Source organism: Thalassophryne amazonica, chromosome 1 (assembly GCF_902500255.1).
Source record: "Thalassophryne amazonica chromosome 1, fThaAma1.1, whole genome shotgun sequence".
Taxonomy (NCBI): domain Eukaryota; kingdom Metazoa; phylum Chordata; class Actinopteri; order Batrachoidiformes; family Batrachoididae; genus Thalassophryne; species Thalassophryne amazonica.
Window position 1 is genome coordinate 89,739,508 of NC_047103.1, and position 26,037 is coordinate 89,765,544.

The window sequence follows — 26,037 nt, forward strand, 5'->3', positions numbered from 1 at the left end:
CGTTCTTTGGTGGTGGTGTTGATATGGTAATAGGCTATCTGGTCAGATTATGTGATTCAAGACAGTATTATTGAGCTTGGATTTTCTCATCAAATGTGATGTGATCTCCTCTCTTCTGCACTTTATATGCTGTGATGATATGAGAGTGGTAATATGTTTGGATTGCATCAGATTTTCTTGCGTGAATATTGTGTGGCCCCACCAGAATTTCCATACCAAAATCGCCACTGGAATGTAGTAGTAGAAACAGATGCAAATTCATTAATATATATTATGAACAATAACAGTCCCAGAATTGAAACTTGAGGTACTCCACACTCTACACAATTGATAGCCGAATCCAGGTTTAAAGAAACATACTGTTTTCTTACAGATAAATAATTACTAAGCCATGTATGTACAGTTGCCTTAAATCCATATTTGTTTAACTTTGAAAGCAAAATTTCATGATTTACTGTATCAAATGCTTTTGAAAGATCTAAAAACACACCAGTACCAAACTCATTATTTTCCAAAGCTAAATGAATTCTATCCAATAATTTGATCAAAGCCATAGAAGTAGAATGATTTTTCAAAAAACCATATTGATAATTATATAAAATTGAGTTCTTAAGCAAATGATTATTAATCTCTTATAAACAAGTTTCTCCAAGATCTTTGAAAAACATGGCAAGACTGAGATAGGGCGATAATTTGAAAAATATGCAGAATCACCTTTTTTAAACAGAGGTATGATTTTAGTAATCTTTAAATCAGAAGGTATTTGCCCGTTTTCAAAGACAAAGAAAAAATATGTGTAAGTGGTTCAGAAATTTCACATATAACAGATTTAACAACAGATGTACTTATTCCATCATGGACAGCTGCAGATGGACGCAGACCAGCAATGATTTCACAAACCTCATTGGAATTTGTGGGTTCAAATTCAACCATAGAAGGAAATGAACCTTTAATGTAATCAACAGGATTTATATTTGTGGAGTCAATTTTCTTTGCAAGAGAAGCACCAACATTTGAACAAGAAATTATTAAACTTAATGATTGGGAATGATTTTTTGTAAGCTTCATTAAACATTTGCATGAAGACCCGATAGGCTAAATCGGGATCTGTTTACGTATATATTTTTTCAAAGGATATGTTTTCAATTAGTCTCTTAAATTTCATTTTATTAGTAGTATTGAAATTTCTATAGTAAGTAGTAGACTTCCTATTTGGCATATAACAATTTTCCAATTCCACAATTTGAAATATTAGAAAATGATCTGAAATATCCGTAAACAATATTCCAGATTTCACTGCATAATTTAAGTTATTAAATAAAATATTATCTATTAATGTATCAGAATATTCTGTAACTCTTGTCGATTTGGTAACTAAGGAAAAAAGGTAATTTGCATGAAGATTATCTAAGAAATCATTCGTTGCACAATGAGTATTGAACAATTAGTACTGAAGTATTGAACAAATTTATATTAAAGTCGCCAAGAATTTGACAGATTTTATCCTCTCTTTTCCAGAGTTCCAGAATATCTGTGATGGTAAGCCAGCTGTTGGGAAGGTGTCGTGACACGGACCCACAACAGGGGGCATTAATGAACGGACAATGGATAAGCCAAAAAGTAACAATTTAATGTTGTGAAGCGCACACGAAGTACAGACAATAACAATAGTGCGGAATGTCAATCATACACAAGGTGGCGTGTGGCAGGCTCGAAGATAGGAGACATCTGGTGATAGAAGAGCCGGAACCCACACAGCTTCCACCACCAACGGATCTGAAGAACACCGGAGCCGCCAAGCCCTGCGCCCCAGGTGGCCACTGTCTTCAGCAGTCAGACCCGGTACTGCTGGCAGAGAACAGAAACAGTTTGATGAGTGTGAGTACGCACACTCAGTAATCCCACAGTCTGTGTTCAGTTAGGAGGGAGAACGTCCACCCTCCAATCACACACTCGTACAGCTCCTTGTGAAACCACTTATCTGGTTGGGGTGTGAGGCGAAGCCATCGCAGTCCACACCAAATGCCAATACAGCAGACAAGGACACGTCACAGGAAAACGGCTGTAAATGAGATCAGACTCTTGTTCAGTTTAAGCAGAGAAATTACCTGTATGGTAGATGATTTCTCGGCGAGGAGGTGGAGTTGCAGTCCGGCCTTTATGGTGATGGTGATGGGTTGAATGATTGACAGCTGGTGCTGATGAAGAGCGACAGCTGTCACTCCCAGTGGCTCCGGCGCCCTCTCGTGCTTGAAGCCCGCACTCCAAGCAGGGCGCCATCTGGTGGTGGTGGGCCAGCAGTACCTCCTCTTCAGCGGCCCACACAACACCAGCATCTGTGACGGTATGGGGGTGTGTTAGTGCCCATGCCATGGGCAACTTACACATCTGTAATGGCACCAACAATGTTGAAAGGTACATCCAGGCTTTGGAGCAACACATGCTACATCTTTTTCATGGACGTCCCTGCTTATTTCAGCAAGACAATGCCAAGCCACAGTCTGCACGTGTTACAACAGCGTGGCTTCATAGTAAAAGAGTGCAGGTACTAGACTGGCCTGCCTACAGTCCAGACCTGTCGCCCTTTTAAAATGTGTGGCGCATTATGAAGTGCAAAATACAATAACGGAGAACCCGGACTGTTGAACACCTGAAGTCATACATCAAGCAAGAATGGGAAAGAATTCCACCTACAAAGCTTCAACAATTAGTGTCCTCAGTTCCCAAACACTTATTGAGTGTTGTTAGAAGGAAAGGTGATGTAACACAGTGGTAAACATACCACTGTCCCAGCTTTTTTGAAACGTGTTGCAGGCATCCATTTCAAATGAGCAAATATTTGCACAAACAATAAAGTTTTTCAGTTTGAACATTAAATATCTTGTCTTTGTGGTGTATTTAATTGAATATAGGTTGAAGAGGATTTGCAAATCATTGTATTCTGTTTTTATTTACATTTTACACAATGTCCCAACTTCATTGGAATTGAGGTTGTACATGAACTTTGCCACCCTGATCTATGCTCTTTGTACACTTCCTCTTCCATGGCATTGTTCAGTCAATTATTAAGACAATTATAATGCAATTATATTTAACAGAGCATTAACAACATTAATTTTTATAACACTCTCGCAAGATCCTCACAACTCGAAACATACTGATGCCATTGGTTACAGGATTTCTAAACTGAATGCTTCAGTGAGTACTGTTGGGGCCATAATCTGAATGTGGAAAGAACATCATTTCACCATAAAATGGCCAAGGCCAGGTGCTCCTGGCAGGATTTCTGACAGGGGACAGAAAAGAATTGTCAGAAGAATTGTCCAAGAGCCAACGTTTTCTGTTTTTATTTACATTTTACACAACATCCCAACTTCATTGGAATTGGGGCTGTACTTTCACCACCTCTACTCCTTGTAACTGCACTATTCCACAGGGCTCCCTCGCATTCACACACATGTACTCAGTCTTGCGCCTACTGTCATTCATTCCCATGCTGTACAGAGCATATCGCCCACCTTTCCAGGTTAGACTCAACCTGTGCTCTCCACTCACTACAGATCACAATGTCATCTCCAAACATCATAGTCCATGAAGACTCCTGTCTGATCTCATCTGTCAACCTGTTCATCACCATTGTGAACAAGAAAGGACTCAGATCTGATCCTTGGTGTAATCCCACCTCCATCTTGAATGAGTCTGTCATTTCTAGTGAGCATCCCACCGCTGTCACACTATGCTTGTACATATCCTGTACTACCCTAACATACTTCTCTGCCACTCCAGAATTCCTCATACAATACCACAACTCTTCTCTTGGCACCCTGTCATAAGCTTTCTCTGAATTCACAAACACACAATGTAACTCCTTCTGACCTCTATACTTCTCCGTCAGTACTCTCAGAGCAAACATTCCATCTGTGGTGCTCTTTCTCTGCATAAGACCATATTGCTGTTCACAGATCTTCATCTGTTTTCTAAGTCTAGCTTGTGATACTCTTTCCCATAACCTCATACTGTGGCTGGTTATCTTAATGCCTCTGCAGCTATGCACATCACCCTTGTTCTTAAAAATAGGAACCAGCACAATTTGTCTCTACTCCTCAGACATCCTCTCACTTTCCAAGATTTTGTTAAACAATCTGGTTATAAACTCCACTGCCATCTCTCCTAGACATTCCCATGCCTCCACTGGAATGCCATCTGGGCCAAATGCCTTTCCACCCTTCATCTTCTTCATAGCTGCCGCCACTTCATCCATACTAATGTCTTGCACTTCCCGATTTGCTCTCTCCACATCAGCAATTTCAATTTCAATTCAATTTTTTTCAATTTATTTTCATTTATATAGCGCCAAATCACAACAGAGTTGCCTCAAGGTGCTTCACACAAGTAAGGTCTAACCTTACTAACCCCCAGAACAGCAGTGGTAAGGAAAAACTCCCTCTGAAGAAAAAACCTCAAGCAGACCAGACTCAAAGGGATGACCCTCTGCTTGGGGCCATGCTACAGACATAAAATTACAGAACAATTCACAAACGAATATACAAGAAATGCTGTTGGTGCACAGGACAGGAGGGTTTTCAGCACAAATACCACACCCATCTCTGGATGGAGCTGCACCTTAAACAGAGAGAAAAACAGAATCAGGCATCAGAAAGACAAGAAATACAGTATAATTTGCCAGCACTAGACAACAAGAAAAACAGGATACAAAGGTGATCGCCAGCCACTAGCCCTAAGCTTCACTAAAAGAACCAGAATTTAGGTAAAGTTGAGGCTGTGGCATGCTCCGTTTACTAATAAAATGAATTAAAAGTAAAAATCGCAGTATCGCCAGTATGCCAGCCATATGGACTTGAAAGTCTGTACAGAAGCTGACTATTTATTGACGCAGGGAGATTATTCCACAGAACAGGGACACGATAAGAGAAAGCTCTATGACCTACAGAGCTCTTATTCACCCTAGGGACACAAAGTAGTCCTGCAAAGTAGTCCCTGCACCCTGAGAACGCAAGCCTGGGCCGGTACGTAAGGTTTAATTAGGTCAGCTAGGTAGGGGAGGTGCCAGTCAGTGAACAATTTTATGGCCTAGTAGCAGAACCTTAAAATCTGATCTCACTGGGACAGGAAGCCAGTGAAGGGATGCCAAAATGGGTGTAATGTGGTCGAACTTTCTGCTTCATGTCAAAAGTCTGGCTGCAGCATTTTGAACCATTTGGAGAGCCCTAATGCTGGACTGTGGTAAACCAGAAAATAGAACATTGCAGTAGTCCAATGTAGAAGTGATCAACACATGGATCAGGGTCTCAGCATCAGCCATAGACAGGATGGGATGAATCTTCGGTATATTTCGCAGGTGGAAGAAAGCAGTCTTGTAATATTTCTAATGTGGGGGGTCAAAGGACAATGTAGGATCAAAAATTACCCCAAGGTTCCTTACTTTGTCAGTGTGATGTATCACACACAAGCCTCGGCTAAGCGTTAACTGGTCAAATTGATGCCGATGTCTCACTGGACCAAGAACCATCATTTCAGTCTTATCAGAGTTTAAAAGTAGGAAGTTTCTCAAAAGGAAACCCATTACAGCTCAAGGTCATGAATATATCTAAGTGTCCAGCACAGGATAGCCAACTATCATCAACCCCACCACTAACAGGATTTAAGACTCTTTAAAGTGCATTCCTCATGGAGCTGTGAACCCCTTATCAGATCCCAAAACCAGATGGTTTTCATCTAAAAATCAGACCGCAGAAAGGCCTACTTTCCCCAAAGTCCAAAAACTGTGCCTTCACAGCACAATTCCAATAAGACCATACAACAGAAGGATTACCCTCAACTTGGTGGTCACAACACAGTTTGTCTGGTTAAAATCGATACCAGATTGACAGATTTCACATTTTATGATGAAATCCAAAAACCAGCCTCTCCCAGTCCGTGGAGCAAGAGTGATGCCTTTTGGGCAATTCTGGAAGCGCATGTAACTAACGTGTGAGTGTTATAAGTTGAAATTCACATTTTTTTTTAAGTCATACTCTTGTTACTGTAACCAGAAAACCAAGAAAAAGGAAAGAAAAAGGAACGACCTGTGATCGTTTACCTCACACATGAAATTTCTATATATCCTGTATTTTACTCCAATCATAGATTGTAGAGAGTTTGTCAAATGTGTGCTTTATCCAGATATAACTGTATTGTGTGATATTTCTAAGGAAAGTGTGTACTAGAGTTTGTAATACAGGACTTGATTGGTTTTAAGCGGGAATTTAAGAAAGCAGACACTGATTCATTATAAAACTAGACAAAGAAACACAGAGGAAAAACTACAGTACCCCAGAATTCTTGGGGGTGGAGCATTTAACCCTTTAAAAGCATGCGCCCCCGGGGAATCGCTCTCTTACTCTTACGCTTCTACTCTTCTGCTCTTTTTCGCTCTTACGCGCCGACTCTTACACTTGGGTCTCAAGATGCTGCCTTAGCCGTCCAAAATTTTATGAGCTTTTGTTCCTGCAACCATGTGTTGTCTAACTTATTTCTTGCTTGTGCGCACAAAGCGAGAAATTACTTTTCACTTTTTTCTACAAATACCTTTTTCTCCACTTTTGTCAAGTTAAACGCGCAGGTGCATTTAACTTCCTTTGACAATTTTCAAAGTAAAACCTTTTTCTCCTTGAATTCCAAATTCATCGCGTGAACATTTTTCTTACAAAGTCAGCTATTTTGTATTGAATTTTTGATTTGATCTGGCTTCCAAAGACGACGACGAAAGACAAATTTTTGTTTTGGCGAATAGAAAATAAAGACACTCAAGCCTTTATTCTGACGATCCCAGATGGCAAGCGCTGCAGAGATAAAACATCCAAGTCAGCTGAGCCGCAACAGCGAGTGAACCCCCGACACAAGTCACAGCGATCACAACTGAAAGCGCCCCTGGTAACCAACAAAACCGGGTGCGGTGACCGGCAGAGTCTCTTTGCCAAGGGACCAGAAACAGCTGTGCAGACGGACGGTTCACTGACTGAAAATGAGACGGCTGCCAGCATCTGACCTCACGGAGACCAGCTGCACAGCACATCCAAGTAAGACCGGGATGTGGTGTCAGAGATTAACAGAGTGACTTTATTTAATTCTATTCCCTGTCGCTAACCATATCTCATGTTAATAAATAATAACTGATTTCACTTTACCTTTTATTCCTTTTAGAAAATGCATAGACCATTTCTTTTGGAAGCCTTAGACTAATGTCATGGTACTTACCTTCAGCAATAAACAAACAAAAATAAACAAAAGTTACTAAACCAGAGACCAAATGTATATTCATACCTAATAATCCAGTCACTCACCATTTTCAAATTACTGAATTGAATTGAATTCTTTTATTGTCATTGCACAAGAAGTACAGCGAAATTAAAAAATGACAGCCCTCGAACACAGTGCAAAGATCAATGTGCAGTAAATCCATAAAACAGATAAAAACAATTAGAAAAAGACTGATAAAAACATATTGCACATTCAGGGCAGCAACAGCTCAAGGATAAAAACTGTTCTGTAGTCTGTTTGTTCTGCTCTTTGTTGCCTGAATGCCTCCCTGAGGGTAAAAGTTCAAATAGGTGGTGACCGAGATGTGAGGGGTCCCTGATGATACTATGGGCTCTCCAAAGGCAGCGTGTCTTGTAGATCTCCTCCAGAGATGGAAGAGAGCAGCCAGTCAGTCTCTTGGCAGTGGTTTATAACCCTCTGGAGCTGCGTCCTCTCTGCTGCAGTGCAGCTGGAGAACCACAGAGAAATGCCGTGACTCAGCACCGACTCCACCGAGCAGCGGTAGAAGGACTCCAAGAGCTTAGTTCTCAGGCTGTTCTCCTGAGCACCCTCAGGAAGTAAAGTCTCTCTGCTGTGCCTTCTTCAGGATTGAGGTGGAGTTTACAGTCCAGGTCAGATCTTCACCGATGTAGGTGCCCAGGAACCTGAAGTCTGACACCATCTCCACCTTGTCCCCATTTATTGTGATGGGCTGTATATCTGATTTACACCTCCTAAAGATTGCAGTCAGTTCTTTAGATGTGTATTAAGGATGAGATTGTTGGTGGAAAACCAGTTGCTCCACCTCCATTCTGTAGGCAGTTTCATCTCCGGAGGATATGAGACCCACCATCATGTTGTCATCCGCAAACTTTATGATGATATTGTTCAGTTGGATGGGGGTACATTTGTGGGTGTAGAGGGTGTGGAGCAGAGGGCTTAGCACACAGCCCTGTGGAGAGCCCGTGCTAGTGCTCATTGCTGAGGACAGGTGGGATCCTCCTCTCACCCTCTGATGGCGGTCTGTCAGAAACTCCATAATCCAGCAGCAGATGTTATGGGAGAGACCCAGGTCCCCCAGCTCACTCACCAGTCTGCTCGGGAAAATGGTATTAAAGGCTGATCTGACATCCAGGAAGAGAAGCCTCGCATAGCTCTCTTGCTGCTCCCACGTGTGTTAGAGTGGTGTGCAGAGCGGTGGCGATGGCGTCCTCCATAGACCGATTTGCTCTGTATGCAAACCGGTGGGGGTCAAGTGTGGGGGGCAAACATGAAGTAATATGACCACAAACTATTTTCGAAGCAATACATAATGATGGGGGTAAGTGCTACTGGCCTGTATTTATTGAGACCCTTTATATTATTCTTTTTTTGGCAGTGGATAAAGAGCAGGGTGGGATGGAGCACTGGTTGAGGGACTGGTTAAAGATGCTGGTGACGATCCCAGCTAGCTGGTCAGCACAGTTCCTCAATACCCTCCCCATCACACCGTCAGTTTCCTGCCGCTTTCCGGGGGTTCACTGCCCTCAAGGTTCTCCTCACTTCTTCTACCTGCACAGTGAAAGACTGACTGACTGTGGAGGGATGAGGGCTGCAGTGTGGACTTTGATAGTGATTCAGCCTCGAAAAAGGCAAAGAAGTGGTTAAGCTCCTCCCCCAGTATCCCTGGACGATGCCATGGTGTTGGTGGATCTGAAGTTGGTAATGTGCTGGAGCCCCTGCCACACCTGCCGGCTGTTGTTACTACTGAAGTCCTCTTCAATCCTCTGCTTGTAGTTTGCCTTTGCATTCCTGAAGCCTTCCTTCAGAGCAGCACAAGCGCAGCTGTACATGTCCCTGTCCCTGGACCTGAAAGCGATGTTTCTCTCCCTGAGCAGTTCCTCGACCTCCGTGTTCATCCAGGGCTTCTGGTTTGAAAAGCAGGAAGAGCTGAACACAGCTGGGGACCTAGTTTGTTTGCAATTCCAGTGATGTCGATGTAGCGTCTGTTGTTTTTTGCAACTGTGCCAACTTCCATCCATAAAGCAGCCTATAAGTGTGCCGAATGGTACATCAGAATAACAGCAAGGTCTTTGTCTCATTTCACCCCCTCAGAAATGTTTATCTCCAAAACTGACAACTCAGAAGTACTATTGGTTAAGGACACCCCAGAGAACAGTTTAGCACATGTTTTGAGGATGTACATGGTGTGCGCTTTAAAATGAGATGTGGGCGTGGTCGCTCCACAATCACATTTGACCCCCTCAGAAATGGGTTAATCCCCAAAAATGACAACTCAGATGGATTGTTATGGATGCAGTTAGACCCAAGGAACATTTTAAAACAGGTTTTATGGATGTACTCAAGATGTGATTTAAATGTTGCAGGGGCGCCCTCTACTGGTCACTCAGAAATGGACTTGTCCCCATGGCGACCGCTAAAGAAGTATATCATGTTGTTCCTTCCCTATCAGGGAGTCATTTAAAACAGGATGATGAATGTACTCAGAGATGTGTTACAAACCAATTTCTGAATGGTCTGTCAGCAGCTCCCCCTGGTGGTGTCCCCAAAAGTGTTACTTAAGAGATGCATTTTTTTTGGTCCCCAGCCGTCATCCTAACAATTCCATAGACCAAACCTTTTGTACTTGAGATGTGAATTAAATCTTAGCTAGCTCCCACATTAATGTCTGTGCTCCTCATGTGGCCTGCGTGCTTATGTGTGCACTGGTTCACATGCACCCTCATTTCCCAGATGACTGGATTATACACCATTTAACCATCACAAATCCCTCACTTCTCACCAGATCGTTTCATTTGTGTAATCACCTTTCTCACATTCTGCTCCCAGTGTTGTCATCACCAGTTACCAACCTCTGCTGACGGTCTGTTCTTATGGGATCAGCCTGGACACCTGATGTGATATGTTTGATTACTGTTTACTGATCCTCTGCTAACTTATTGGATTCTCTTGTTGCTGCTGCCCTCACTGACACCTTTGTCTTTCCAGTGGATTATCCTGTGCTGAAGGTCGTCTTGTGTTACTGACCATGCCATCTATTGTTTCCACATGGACACTGTTGAGAACAGACTGCTAACGGCTAGTTGTAATTTGCTGCCAGCCCTGTTCAGCTGTGACTACAGAGTGTGTGGGCTTTCCATCAGAGTTGTTTTCTGCTCAGGGGTCCCCAGCAGAATAAAAGCTGCTACAGGATAGAGAGCTATAGAACTGTGTGTGTGTGTGTGTGAGTGTATGTGCATTAGGGATGTGGAGCTTAAGCAATATGAATCGGTATCTAGATACAAATGTGCGCAATGCGAGTGTATCGATTCATTCAGTGTGCATTGATTCAAATGATGGATGAAATCGCGATGGACCGGTTGCTGCATACTAGCATAGATTTTTTTTTCCGAAACACACTGAATGTAGCTACCACAGACAGAAGCCTGAAAGCAGATTTTTACCGCAACAAATCTATTTCAAAATGGAGGCCCACAACAATGGCGCAAGCAGTTGTAGGAGATTTTTGATGCACCTAAAACATTTAAATCAGGTGTTTGGAATTATTTAGGCTTAAAAAAAAAAAAAAAAGATGGCAAACTTGATAAGACACAGGTCATTTGGAAAAAATGCAGTGGCTGCCGCTGCACACCAAAAACTGGTAAGAAAGTATCTCAAATTACAAGAGGCGGTACTCTGTCAATGAGTAACTCACTTTAACCCTCTGGGGGCGACGGCTAGGTACACGTTTTACTAAAATATAAATAATTTTAATGATATAAGATAGAAACTTACTTTTTTTTTTGCTGAAAAGTTAGCAACGCGGACTTTCAGCCAACCATCCACCATCTTTGTACTCCTCATAGAAGCTGTGTGATCACATGCGCAATACGAGTGTCCAGTCGGAATTGGTTCACGTCACATGGTTTTCCAATATCCAATCATAGGGCAGAACAGTCTCACATGGTATCCCAAAGATCGTTTTTAGGTGTTATGTGTTACTCTGTGGCATGTGAATGCTTTCTGAATAGCCCCCTGGCTGCTGGTTCCATGTGCATATGAATGAAGGAGATCAGCATAAGAGGGTCTCTTACAACCTCATGTGGTCGAACGAGATTGTCACTGAGAGAATGATTCGCAAGTTCGCCAGAGAATATTGTTGAATAAGCTTCTTTCGCTCTCACTCGTAAAGTGCCAATTACGCATTTGAAGGGGGGGGGGGGGGGGTGTTAACAGGGTCTCAAACTATGAAGAAAGGTTGTTTACATTCTGAAACACATTCCAAGAGAGAGTCAAACTCCATTTAGGTAAAAAGTTTGTGTAAGCTTTGTATAATAGGACAGAAATTGCTTTGAGATGTGGCATAAAGACAAACAAAACGCTAGACTATTTTGTATATATTGTTCAAAATGTGCATTTGAGTTTATTTTAAAATGTTTATTTTTGTACATCTTTGTCCAAGACCCCAACTTACCTTTATAACGTGTCAAATAGTTGTTTATTATAGTTTGCTGTGTGTTTTTGAATAAATATGTGTGAAAATTATTTTTCGCTTATTTTTTTCTTTTCTTATTTCTGACTGTAAACTTTATTACACTTATAAAACACTACTATGCATATATATCTGCAAATACAGGTTTGTCCTGAAAAAAAGAGATATACCACTTCATTGTGGGATGCAGGGTGAGCTTTTAACAGCAATAATAAAACATTTATGCCAGGCGAGTGAACTGTCCAAAAATGCCCCCGGACCCCAGAGGTTAAGTCACTCATTGAGAGTTATTGTTTACTGTTTAAGTTCTGACAGTGTGATCAAACAGGTTCCACATATGAGGGAACTGATTCCTGTTCCATAATGTTGAATCTGGTAATTTGCTGCTTATAAGAAGTAAAACAAATCCTCTGCCTCTAGTGGAATCAGAAGAATAAGAAGAATAGCATAGTACCATACTGAATTGCAGCTTGTTATTTTCTATTTAAATTTTTTGGTATAATTTTTGCATCACGTTGAATCGCATTGTATCGCACCAAATCGCATTGTGAGGAATTGAATCGCCATCAAATACATATCAAATCACATCAAATTGAAAACAGAGCTGAATTGTATCACTATATGTATCGTATCGCTGGTAGTGTACCGAGATGCATATCGAATCATTGTCAGCAATAAGATTCACATGCCTAATGTGCATGTGTGTGTCTCAGGACTAATTAGGTGCAAAAAGACATCTGGAATCACCCAGTCCTCATAACAAGTATCCAGAGGTTGTTAAATGTTTCATTCAATCAAGTACAAACATTGATCAGGTAAAAAAAAATCTAATCCATTTGTGTGCTTCTTTAACATACCTGCAGTTGAGGATGGTATAAAATACTGTAATTTCCAGACTATAGCATGTACCTGAAGATAAGCCACACTCAGCAGTTCTAAAAAGAAAAAAAAAAAGTACATAATAGGCTGCACTTGTCTATAAGCCGCAGGTCTCCACGTTGTAACATGAGATATTTACACAGAAAGATGTTAGATAGAAAGATTTTTTTTTTAACTTTTAATTAAATATGTACCGTAAATGCTTTTTTTTTTTCCTGAAGGTGTTGCGCGTAAATATTGACCAGCATGGCATCCGCTCCACACGGAGAACTGAGCAACTTTAACTTTTTTTTCTTTGTGGATCATGAGATAATTTCATTGCATGCAGCCAGGATCATCTGGTGTCTATGGTAAATGAGATGTTAATGCTGTGACTTTTTCAACTTGTGGCGCAAAGACAGAGACCCAGTGGGGGAGGGAAAGAGAGAGAAGGCTCCGCTAACTGATTTGGAGCAACTGTGACGCAAAGTGCCCGAGAGGGACTTTTCTTTAGCCACGACAAGGAATTAAAATATTTTTAGCTGTCGTTTTCCAAAATCAGGAGGCTTTATGTGATGATGAATCCACTAAAACAAACGAGTAAGACTTTATATTTACCTTGAGTGTGAATTTACTTTGCATGAGGACCACAGCTTTCAGGCAATCAATGGACAGCATCAATTGATGTATTTTGACTTATGAGAAAGCCTGTAAAAATCCATAAATTAGCTATATCATTGTTTAAGCCACAGTGTACCATCTATCAGCCAGGTGAAGGCTGGATGCTGATTTGGCCTGGTCAGGGGTTGCTAGGTCTGTAACAGAAGCAGCCAATCAAAGGAGGCCAATCAAATCTAGTCCAGTGTCAGTAACTCAAAATATACTTCCGGAAAAACAACTAACACTAATTTTAAAATCCAGGAGCACTGAATGAATGAATGAATGAATGAATGAATGAATGAGTTTTATTCAGCATGCACATAAACAAAATACCAACATAAAAATCTCTTACTAACATAACAATCAAAAAAACAAAAGAAAATACAACAATAACTCAACGATTTCCCAATTGGGTGCAGCCAAAAGGACATGGGCTGAAGCAAAAGCTTATAAACGCCCACCCAGTACACCAGTTACTATACACATTTAAATACACTCAAAACAAGGTAACAATCATAAAATAATGCAACTGAACAGAAGAGAACAATCAATAATATGATGTGCAAATAAACAAGAACCACAAAAACAATTAGCCTAATATAACATACTATAGTAACAAATTGCATTGTTTTTATAGAGCCTTATAACACCTACCAATGTACCACATAATTTAATACTATCAAAACAATTATTCCAAATTCTAACACCTTTTACAGAAATACAATGACTTTTAACAGTAGTTCTAATCTTTCTTCTTTCAAATATCAGTGTTCCTCGCAAATGATAACTGGACTCCCTCATTTTAAACAACTCCTGAATGTGTAGAGGCAAAAGATTATTTTTTACTTTGTACATGATCTGTATTGTAAAATAATCCACCAAATCTTGAAATTTCAAAATACCCAGACAAGCAAGTTTTGGTTTGTAATATGTTTTTTTTTTACTTATAAATCTTATAGTTTTCTTTTGTAATTTTTGAAATTTTAGATTTGACATAATTTATGTGAGTTTTCCCAACTTAATTTATCATTAATAAAATGCCAAGAAATTGGTTTGTTGGTTCGTAATATGTTTTTTTTTTACTTATAACTCAGCTTTCTTTTGTAACAGTAATTTGTTTTGTTTTATACATGTTTCCCCAAACCTTAATATAATAGGTCATATATGGGACAAGTAATGAATGATACAACATGACCAATGAATGTTGGGGGAGAAAATAATGTGCTTTGTACAAAATTGAAATAACTTTTGAAATTTTAGATTTGACATGTGTCAGTTAATTCAAAATGCTGCAGCTAGAGTACTGACGGGGACTAGAAGGAGAGAGCATATCTCACCCATATTGGCCTCTCTTCATTGGCTTCCTGTTAATTCTAGAATAGAATTTAAAATTCTTCTTCTTACTTATAAGGTTTTGAATAATCAGGTCCCATCTTATCTTAGGGACCTCATAGTACCATATCACCCCAATAGAGCGCTTCGCTCTCAGACTGCAGGCTTACTTGTAGTTCCTATGGTTTGTAAGAGTAGAATGGGAGGCAGAGCCTTCAGCTTTCAGGCTCCTCTCCTGTGGAACCAGCTCCCAATTCAGATCAGGGAGACACACCCTCTCTACTTTTAAGATTAGGCTTAAAACTTTCCTTTTTGCTAAAGCTTATAGTTAGGGCTGGATCAGGTGACCCTGAACCATCCCTTAGTTACGCTGCTATAGACGTAGACTGCTGGGGGGTTCCCATGATGCACTGTTTCTTTCTCTTTTTGCTCTGTATGCACCACTCTGCATTTAATCATTAGTGATCGATCTCTGCTCCCCTCCACAGCATGTCTTTTTCCTGGTTCTCTCCCTCAGCCCCAACCAGTCCAGCAGAAGACTGCCCCTCCCTGAGCCTGGTTCTGCTGGAGGTTTCTTCCTGTTAAAAGGGAGTTTTCCTTCCCACTGTAGCCAAGTGCTTGCTCACAGGGGGTCGTTTTGACCGTTGGGGTTTTACATAATTATTGTATGGCCTTGCCTTACAATATAAAGCGCCTTGGGGCAACTGTTTGTTGTGATTTGGCGCTATATAAAAAAATTGATTGATTGATTGATTGACATAATTTATGTGAGTTTTTCAACTTAATTTATCATCAATAAAATGCCAAGACATTTAGTTTCAGATACAATTTCAGTTTCAACATTGTTCAATGATAAGTTTCTATTTAAATTCCTAGGCTTATTTCAAAATATAATACACTTAGTCTTACCAAAATGAAGTGACAATTTATTAGAATCAAACTAATATTTAAAATTTAATAATTCCTTCTCCATCCTTTCCAAAAGTTGTCCCAAATTTTCTCCACTACTGAACACAGTTGTGTCATCAGCAAACAAAATACAATGCACAGACTTTGACACCAAACTTATATCATTAACATACAACAAAAACAGCAATGGCCCAACGACTGACCCTTGGGGCACCCCACATGTGACTAGGGATGGGTATCGAGAACCGGTTCCTTTCGGGTATCGTTAAGAAATGATTCGATCCACCGACATCAATAAGCTTTGTGCTTAACGATTCAGTTAGCGGTCCTTCAGAGTGGCCATTGTTTTGGGGGGTGTTTGTCAGGAAAATGATAATTTCTCTACATTGATTACAGACCCTGCAGTGGGTCTGTGATCAACTTTTCTGCAGCGCAGCTTTGCTCTGAACCTTGCACCAATCGAAGCAGTGGTTCGCAGATTGAAGCAATGCTTCAATCTGTTGCTTTGTTTATACTTTCTTTCTTTCGCTTAATTTTCCCCCGCTAAAACCCTAAAGAGCATACGTCTGTGAGTATTATTTACCTTTTCTATGTTAAACCGACCTGTTATGGTCTTCTGAAACAGTTGATAGATTTTATTTTTATATTTTTTAACTTAAAACTTATATTTTATAACTTAAAAACGGGAGCGATGCTAACGCGTTAGCATGTCTATGGCATTTTCAATGTTAAAAGTTAGCATTACGCATTTGCAGCTGTCATCACGTTCGGATGCATTTGTTTTCAAATTGGAATATTTCTTAATTTATTTTTGTTTATATATTAATAATCTAATGCTTATTATATACAATATTAGAGAAAGAGACAAAAAGAACCTGAATAGAAACACAACAGAAAATATAAAAGCAACTAACAATGAACATACATAAATAAATAAATACATACATACAGAAATAAATGTTTCCTGTGAAAACCTAGTGACTCTTACACCTCCATTTCATCCCTGTCTTATTTAAGTTTGACAGTTTGTTTCGGTCAAACCATATTTTTAATGTGTTATTTCTTCAGTGATTTCCTCCAGAACTATCTGCCAAACTAGAAAACTGCTGCATCCTAGTAAGAGCAGAATACTACTGGAATGAATTTGAATAAGGAAAGTTGTTTTGTTTTTTTCTCACCTAAATGGATGCTGCACTCACTGCAGTTTATTGTCTGGAATAGTCCCAGATTGCATTTCAGAGCTTCTAGAATTCAAACATTTTCATGCGGGTGGTGTTGGGGGGTAATTTTGGGTTTCAGCTTTTTTTGTTTTTCACCACTTTCATCCCTGAATATGTCAATCGTGAGTCACGTTTGTGCGGATTAAAGTTACTAACTGGGACTCCTGTCTTGTTGTGAAAAGAAACGAGAATCGTCCTCCGTTCTGTTCACACAGCTCCAAATGCTGCGCGGCTCTCTGCCGAGTCAAGTTAGAACAATAGAGTCCAGTCTGAATTAATAACTTCAAAGTGAAACACCGTTTTGTTTATTTTTATTTATGTCCAGAGATCAAGGGTACAGTGACCAATTTCATATTTATTTACTTTAAGACTCAATGAAATACATAGAAAACCTGTAAAGCCTACTTTTAGTACAAAATTCACGAGGTATTGATAAGGGAATCGATAAGGAATCGGATCGATAAGCAGAATCGATAATGGCATCGATATCGATAAAATCTATCAATACCCATCCCTACATGTGATCCTCAATAATTCTGAATTTGTCCCTCCAGAATGAACACACTGATACCTATTTGATAAATAACTAGCTAACCAATCAAGGGCTAATACTTTAATGCTGTACTTCTGTAATTTGTCCATAATAAAGAATGATCTATGGTATAAAATGCTTTCTGTAAATCAAAGAAAACCCCTACAGTATATTGCTTCTTCTCTATTGCATTTGTAACTTGTTCAACAAAATAAATTATAGCCAGAGAAGTGGTGAGTCTTTTCTAAAACCATACTGCTGTTCACTAAGTATATGATGTTTGGATATAAAATCATTCAGGCTCTTTACAAATATTTTTTCCAGAATTTTAGAAAACTGTGATAACAAAGAAATTGGCCTATAATTTGAAAAAAACATGCTTGTCACCAGATTTAAACAAAGGTATCACCTTAGCTATTTTCATTTTAGAAGGGAATTTCCCAGTCATTAGTGACAAACTGCAAATATAAGTTAAAGGTTTAATGATACAATGAATAATATTTTAGATCAAAAACATACTAAAGTTATCACAGTCAGTTGATTTTTTTCCCCTTTAATTTAGAAACAATGTTGATAATTTCATTTCCATCCACTTCTCTAATGTATATTGAATCCAAAACAGTATTAATTAATTTATTGTTGTCCATAGAATGTGTTTTACAAGATATAACTGAATTTGATCATTTTGTACCCATGTTAAACAAATAATTATTGAAATGATCTGCAATAGCCTTATTGTTTTTATGGTTTTATGAGAACCTGTATAAAAATAAGTTGGATAATCTTTAACTGTTTTCCTATTGTTAATAATTTCATTTAATATCTTCCAGGTGCCAGTAATGTTGTTGTTTTGTTTTTTTTTACCAATAAATCACAATAATATTGCTTCTTACATGATCGCATGATATTCGTTAATTTATTTTTGTATATCTTAAATTTACTTTCAGCCTCCTTAGTTCTGAATTTTATAAACTGCTTGTACAAAAGATTTTTTTTTTTGCATGCATTCTGGAGTCCTTTTGTCAGGTTTGTCAGTTTTTTGTGCATTTTTACTTTGTGGCACCAGTGGACAATATTTATCGTACAAATTAGAAATAATGGTGATAAAAGATTCATATGATTTGTCGATGTCATCATTATAAATATCACACCCATCCTGCTGCATTAAGGCTCTTCTAAGATTCTCAAGGGTAACTTCAGTTAATTTTCTTTTGAAATGTACAGGTTCTTTCTGGTCATATCCATCAACTAAGACCTGGAAAGCTGCAAAAAAAAAAACAAAAAAAAAAAAAACGGCATATAATCACTGACATCACTAATGAGTATTCCACCTGTTATATTCCCTGCAGTAGTATTTGTCAATATATTATCAGTAAGTGTTGATGTGTTCGTAGTTATCCTGGTTGGGTGTGTGATTACTAACACAGTTTATAAATTCAGTTATTGGTACCTGACCATACGGATTTTAAAAAACCTCTGTTGGCGGTGGAACCTTGTGGGTCCCGGCTCTTCTCTGGATAGGCATCTCCTACCCTCGGGCCTGCTCACACGTCACCTTTTGTGGAACTTTAATTGACAGACTAAAGCAGTATCTTGACCTGTAGTACACATTTGCAGTATTAAATTGTATTTATTGGCATCTGTATTGTCCGTTCATTTATGCCCCCTGGTGTGGGTCCGTGTCTTACACTTTCCCCAGTATACTCCTGTATACATGGTCATTGGTATCATTTGGAATATCCCCATCTAAACAGCGAGGCACGTCTTCCACCGGTGCTTGATTTAGTCTGGCGTTCATTCAAATCCTGCTTCGCATAACTTTTCGGCCACCTTCTTGTAAATGTCGCTATCTCGGTACTTTCTACCATCAATAAAAGACATTATATTCATGTCTTTCACAATACTAATGAAGTACTCGGTTTCCTCCTCACTCCAAATGTATGGTGCTGTGCTGCCACGTCTGGATTTCACCATACTTGTTTACCTCTGCTTCTGTGGTGTCCGGTGGGTTGCGCGCGCCGCATACAAGTAGTTGCCGTACTCAAAAGACCAAGATTCCTTGCAGATAGGACATGCACAGAACACAAAATAATGTTCCTTTCTATATGGATATTCTGATGCGTGTTTATATGACCTGATATTCGGGTTAGAAAAGGAGTAAACCCAGGGGTCATATTCGGGTTTTTAAAAACCGGAATATGAGCATATTCGGGTTTTTGCCGTGCGCAACCAGGTTATTGCTAATATTCCGGTTATGAAAGGGTTATTGGCTGCATGTAAATGTAGTCACTAATATTTTCAAGAAAAAAACAATCAGGATCAATATTATTTTCAAAGTCGTGAAATCCATGTTCAGTATCTTCAAAAATTCTTAAATTAAGCGCATGAACAGGAATTTCATCATCAGATAAAGAAAAGCAATCTATAGGATTAGACATTGATTTTATATGATGTCACCATTTTGTTTCCTTTTTTTGCGCCTTCCTTCAATTATACTTCTCCAGATCTTGTTCTTCTCTAATACACAGTGTTTTAGCTTCTTCTGGTGATCCATATAGTTTAATATAGATTTTACAATTTGATGTCCATGTAGCCTGTATCTTGTTTTGCTTTTTCATAAATCGAGCCTGTCTTGCAAGGTCTGAGTTTTTTTTTTGGTTAGATGTTCATTAATATACACATTTGTTCCTTTTAATTTCTTTGCCTGCTTGAGAACAGCAATCTTTAGTTTTCTATTTACAAACCTCAGGATTGTAGTTTTTAATGTATTTTGACATCTCCGGGGTAGAAGGTGACAAGTTTCAGTGTCTCTTGAGTTTATTGATATTCTTTTTCCATTCAAAAAAGAAATCACCTGCTCCTCCACAGAGTGATTGTCCATCTCTGGTTCCCCTCCTGATGCCACAGCTCTGGCATAGGTCCGAGGTTTTATGTCCAGGCCAGTAATAATGAGGTATTTTATTCGAGCAGATTGCTCGAGTTCTGCAATAGGCTTATCCATGAGTTTTACTGTCTTGTCCTTCTCCTCATTCTCCTTTTGTAGAACTGCAATTGCTTTGTTAGTTCCAGTATTTTTCTTGTTGCAATGAAATAACTTCAGTTGATCATATACATCTTTGATTGGTTTCATTTGCACTGGTCATTTCATTTAACATTTTCCTGATTTCCTCCAGTTCTTCCTCCAAAACTGCAGTCCTCTTTGATTTAGGCCCCATAACTAAATATGAAAAAAATTATATCATGCACTCACTTTTACACAAAACCGGCTGAAGCAGCACCTGCCACTGCCACACCACCAGAATCCAGCCGACGGAGGTGTCCGCTGATCCCACCTCCGCTGCTGGCAGAGCCTGGCCTGATGATGGTTATTGCTGCCCCAGCTGCTATCACTGACAGAGCCGTTAGTGGTGGTTGCCGCCACTCCCGCTGCTAACGGCGGTGGCAGCCGCTGCTCCTGCCGCTGCAGACAAAGCCCAGCCTGATGATGAATGCCGCCGCTCACACTGCTGCTGACCAAGTCTGGCCCGATGGTCCTGCCTCTTCCAACTGTGCCGATGGTGATGGCCACTGCCGCTCCCGAGAGAGCCCAGCCTGCTGTCCCCCATCAAGCTCCCACTCCTACTGCGATATGAGCTGCCAGAGTTCTCTCCTCATACTGAATTAAAATTACAACCCAACCACAGGACATAAACCTGCTGTTACCATGGGCATAATTTATGTTGGAGCATTGGCAACTTTGCCCCACAACTTTTGTGGTCACCAAAAGTATCCCCAACATTATTTTCTTTTAACTGCATATGCATTGTGAAGCTGGACAACCAAATGGCAATCAAAATAGAAATACACATGCACAGGCTTAGAGCAGGTGTCATGGGAGGTGATTTTGGTCTTTTAAGACTGTCATCACATCAGCAGTGGAACAAAGTTCACTTTATTTTAATTATTCTGACAAGTACAAAGTGCAGCATGTCATTCCATCACATGCAATGCTCGCAGGTCAAAAAGGACAGCCCATATCACCACAAAGCAGGCAACAGTACCAAAACAAGAGGCAAAGTTCAAGGTAAAAAAAAATGCAGCAAAGTCAGGATGAACATAGAGAGCAAAAACTGAAACACTGGGTAAAAAGTTTGGCTTACCATCTAGGAGAGATTGAATGGAGAAGACTCCCTTTAAACTCTGATAAACAATCAAGGCAGATGAGTGAGGGCTGGTTGAAAAGCACAGGTGCAGTGATGAGGAGTGAGGAAGTGTGTCTAAAACGTATATGTGTAGGAGTGAGGGGCACAGTAGTTGCCTAGAGTGGAAAAAAGTGCTACGAAAGCAACCTTGAGAAGATTCTCAAAACAAAGCCAATAAAAGAACTTGGGGGAGCTTCAGACAGAGTGGACTGAGGATGGAGTCAGTGCATCAAGAACCACCACACACAGACATGTCCAGGATATGAGCCAAAAGTGTTGTATTCATAATGTCATGCCACTCCTGAACCAAAGACAATGTCAGAAGCATCTTACCTGGACTAAGGAGAAAAAGATCTCAAGCATCACTCAGTGGTCCCAAAGTTCTCTTTCAGATGAAAGTAAATTTTGCATTTCATTTGGAAATTAAGATCCCAGAGTCTGGAGGAAGAGTTGAGAGGCCCAGAATCCAAGCTGTTTGAGTCCAGTGTGACGTTTCCACAGTCCTGATGATTTGTGGTGTTCTGTCATCTGCTGGTGTTGGTTCACTGTATTTTAACAAGTCCAAAGTCAACACAGTCGTCTGTCATGAGATCTTTGAGCTCGCTATGCTTCCATCTGCTGACAAGCTTTATGAAGATACTGATTTCCTTTTCCAGCAGGACTTGGCTCCTGCCCACAGGCTCTTCCAGGTCTCTACAGAAAAGCTATGGGTTACGTCACTCAGGGTTTGTCCATCATTTATGTACAGTCCATAGTTGACACCCTTGGCTGTAACAACTCTAATGTAGCCCACCTGTGGGAAAACAGACTCTAACTCTGTCCAGCACTGACCCTCTGCAGAGTGACTTTAATCTGTAACCTCTGCACAAGCTTCATTCATTTCTGATTTATGACATAATTCAAAAAATATGTTTTATGCTTACTATGCAATGGGGTATTTAAAATAGTAGTAAGAAATGCATTCAAACTATAAGGGTATAATGTCTGTTCTTCACCTCTGTACATCCAGTGCATATGACATTTCTGTCTTTACTTCCTGTATCATCATGTTGTGTGGAATCTTTTACATTTGCAGATTCCACAGCTCTCCATCCTCTAGAGTCTAGACAATCTATGGATGTTTTACAACTTTTGCAGACACATTTGCACCTGCATACAGTCACTCTACACACACACTCACTGCTCCACGTGCTCGTAGAAGATGCACGCTCTCGCTGTCAGGATTATTCACGCTGGACCTGATCTCATACACACGGCCTTGCAGCATAAACACAGCATCCCACAGGCCGAGAGTGCGCACACATCACCCCCCTCCTGAGGAAGTCAGGTCAGCTTTTTGCTGCAGCTGTAATTCACTTATCCTTCACTGCTGGAGGCCAAACGGCAACCAGGGAGTAGATTTCTGCTGCATATGTACTTTTTGTAGCCAGCGCTTGCTGTTCCTTCTCACACACAGGTGAACATTCCCTGTTCTATTCCCCTCATGAGTCTGCTCCCTTGTTGTAACGACTGCGAGCTCTATAATTCATCCTCCACTGCCCTTTACATGGATTCCCGACACCACAGGTGGCCACGCTGCATCCCAAATCCTGAGCTAAGGTGATTCAGATTTCAGACATGTTTCCCTCTGGGTATTTTGTTTTCCTTACATAAGTAAGCGAGAGCACCGGTTGCCAGATAAAATAAAGGAAACAAGCAGCTATCTTGTTGAAATTACTCCCTCCCTCTAAAAAACAAAAAAACAAAAACATTTTGACCTAAAATTTAAAAAAAATTTAGTCTTCTACTTTTAACTCATTATCAACTAGAATGCTGGTTCATGCAGGTTCATGCAAATTAATATACAAATAATGAATGTTTATGAGTTCAATGGTACGAATATTTCATGAGGTGAAAGCTGGAACATACCATTCAACGAGGCGAAGCCGAGTTGGGACGTTGTGTAAAATGTAAATAAAACAGAATACAATGATTTGCAAATCCTCTTCAACATGTATTCAATTGAATACACCACAAAGACAAGATATTTAATGTTCAAACTAATAAACTTTAACACTTCAGAAAACCATTGTCAGTTAACACAGTTCGTCGCTACATCTACAAGTGCAAGTTAAAACTCTACCATGCAAAGTGAAAGCCATACATCAACAACATCCAGAAACGCTGCCACCTTCTCTGGGCCCAAGATCATTTGAAATGGACAGAAGCAAAGTCGAAAAGTGTGCTGTGGTCTGATGAGTCCACATTTCAAATTGTTTTTGGAAATCATGGACATCATGTCCTCCGGACATTAGAGGAAAAAGACCACCCAGATTGTTACCAGCGCAAAGTGCAAAAGATTTTGATTGATTGATTTGTTTATTTAGAACAAAATAAAACACATAAAATTAAAATAAACAGAGAGGGAGAGAGAAAAAAATACAATATAAATAAAGTGCAAGAGAGTGGTGGAAGCCAAAAGGCTTATAAAGAATCCACTCCCAAACAAAGCAAACATAACAGAATACAAAGGAATTACACCATTTTTTTTTTCTAGATTAAAACAAATCATTGTAAATACTCCTGCAGGATCTTCGCTTATAGACCACTTTTATATGTATATAAAGTGATAGATTCTCAAGATATACATTATCATTCCAAGATTTAACGCCATGATATCTGATGTGATGCTGATAACGAGTCGCTCTATGCAAAGGTAAATGCAAATGTGCAGCCTGCCTGGTCGGATAATTATGAATTTGATGGTTATGCACAAAATAATATTTAATGAAGGAAGGCTAAGAGCTCTGAAAACAAACGTACAAGTCAAGAAAATATTTATATGGGAAATATTTAAGAGCTGCAATTTAAAAAACAGAGGTGCACTTGGAGCACAAGGTTTTGAACGAGTAGCTATTCAAGCAAATTTTTTCTGTTGAAGAAATATTTTGTTTATATAGGTTGCAAAGGTACTTCCCCATACAATATTACAATAACTTAAATAATGGATAAACTAAACTATAATATAATGTTAAAAGACATTTGTGATGTATTAAATATCTTATTTTGTGTTGTGAAAGTGTTGGAACACGGACCCACAACAGGGGGCGCAATGAACGGACAATGGAGAAAGTAAATAACAAGTTTTACTGTTGTGAAAATGCACAACCAATACAACAATTGACAATTTGGGTTTACACCGAATTCCACTGGTGTCGTGTGGGCAGGCTCGAAGGTAGGAGACGTCCGTCCAAGTCGAGCCGGAACCACCCAGATTTCCCCTGCCACCGAACCCTGGAAATACTGGAACCGCCAAGTCCCGAATTCCCAGGTGGCCACTGCCTCCGCTCGTCGGATCCGGTACTGCTGGCAAGAGAACAAACACACAGGTGTGGATGCGGCTGCACCCAGTACACAGAGAGGGAAGAAGCTGACTCCACCTCACGTCAATACTGCAGAAAGGTGAGTACTTCTCCAAGCAATTTAGCTCACAATAATCAGCTGTCCTGCAAAGGTTTAACAAATCTTTTAGCCAGTTACTCAGAATATTAATGCAGAGAACGTTACCTTTAACGTAAGGCGATATCTCGGCACTGAGGTGGAGACGCCGTCCTCCTGATATACCTCTGTGCTGAGTGGAACAGCTGAGTCTGGTGATGGGTGACAGCTGTCACCCCGGCTACTCCCATTAGGCGGCAGCGCCCTCTGGTGCCTGGAGCCCGCACTCCAGGCAGGGCGCCCTATGGTGGTGGTGGGCCAGCAGTACCTCCTCTTCAGCGGCCCACACAACAGGACCCCCCCCTCAACGGGTGCCTCCTGGCGCACGACCGGGCTTGTCCGGATGGCGATGGTAGAAGTCGGCCAGGAGGGCCGGGTCCAGGATGAAGCCCTTCTTCACCCAGGAGCGCTCCTCGGGTCCGTACCCCTCCCAGTCCACCAGATACTGAAAACCCCGGCCCATCCGACGGACATCAAGGAGCCGGCGGACTGTCCAAGCCGGTGCTCCGTCGATGATCCGGGCAGGAGGTGGCGCCGGACCCGGGGTGCAGAGGGGTGAGGTGTGAAGAGGCTTGATCCGGGAAACATGAAAAACTGGATGGATCCGCAGTGAGGCCGGAAGCTGGAGCCTCACTGCGGCGGGGTTGATGACCTTGAGGATCTTATAAGGTCCGATGTACCGTTCTTGTAGTTTTGGTGAGTCAACCTGTAGAGGAATGTCCTTGGTGGACAACCAGACCTCCTGCCCAGGACGATACTTGGGAGCCGGGGCTCGCCGCCGGTCTGCATGTTTCTTCGCCCTCGTCCGGGCCTGCAACAAGGCAGAGCGGGCGGCCCGCCACACCCGACGGCACTTCCGTAGGTGGGCCTGGACCGAGGGCACACCGACCTCTCCCTCAACCACCGGAAACAAGGGGGGCTGATACCCCAAGCACACCTCAAACGGGGAGAGGCCGGTGGCTGATGACACTTGGCTGTTGTGGGCGTACTCGATCCAGGCCAGGTGGGTACTCCAGGCCGTCGGGTGCGCGGCTGTCACACAGCGAAGTGTCTGCTCCAGCTCCTGATTCGCCCGCTCTGCCTGCCCGTTGGTCTGGG

At 40.8% G+C, this 26,037-nt stretch overlaps 1 long non-coding RNA gene across 3 annotated transcripts; it reads right to left on the bottom strand.

Moving 5' to 3' along the window:
• Window positions 1-130: 130 nt before the first annotated feature.
• Window positions 131-22,638, bottom strand: LOC117519853. Of its 3 annotated transcripts, XR_004563458.1 has the most exons (4): window positions 15,544-15,554; window positions 14,893-14,895; window positions 9,027-9,042; window positions 131-227 (listed from the first exon to the last, which is right to left on the bottom strand). It is a non-coding gene; the product is annotated as an uncharacterized LOC117519853 (long non-coding RNA). The 3 variants fall into 3 exon arrangements; XR_004563463.1 differs by lacking the exons at window positions 9,027-9,042; window positions 14,893-14,895; window positions 15,544-15,554 and adding an exon at window positions 22,612-22,638; XR_004563460.1 differs by lacking the exons at window positions 9,027-9,042; window positions 14,893-14,895; window positions 15,544-15,554 and adding an exon at window positions 3,624-3,638.
• Window positions 22,639-26,037: the final 3,399 nt, after the last annotated feature.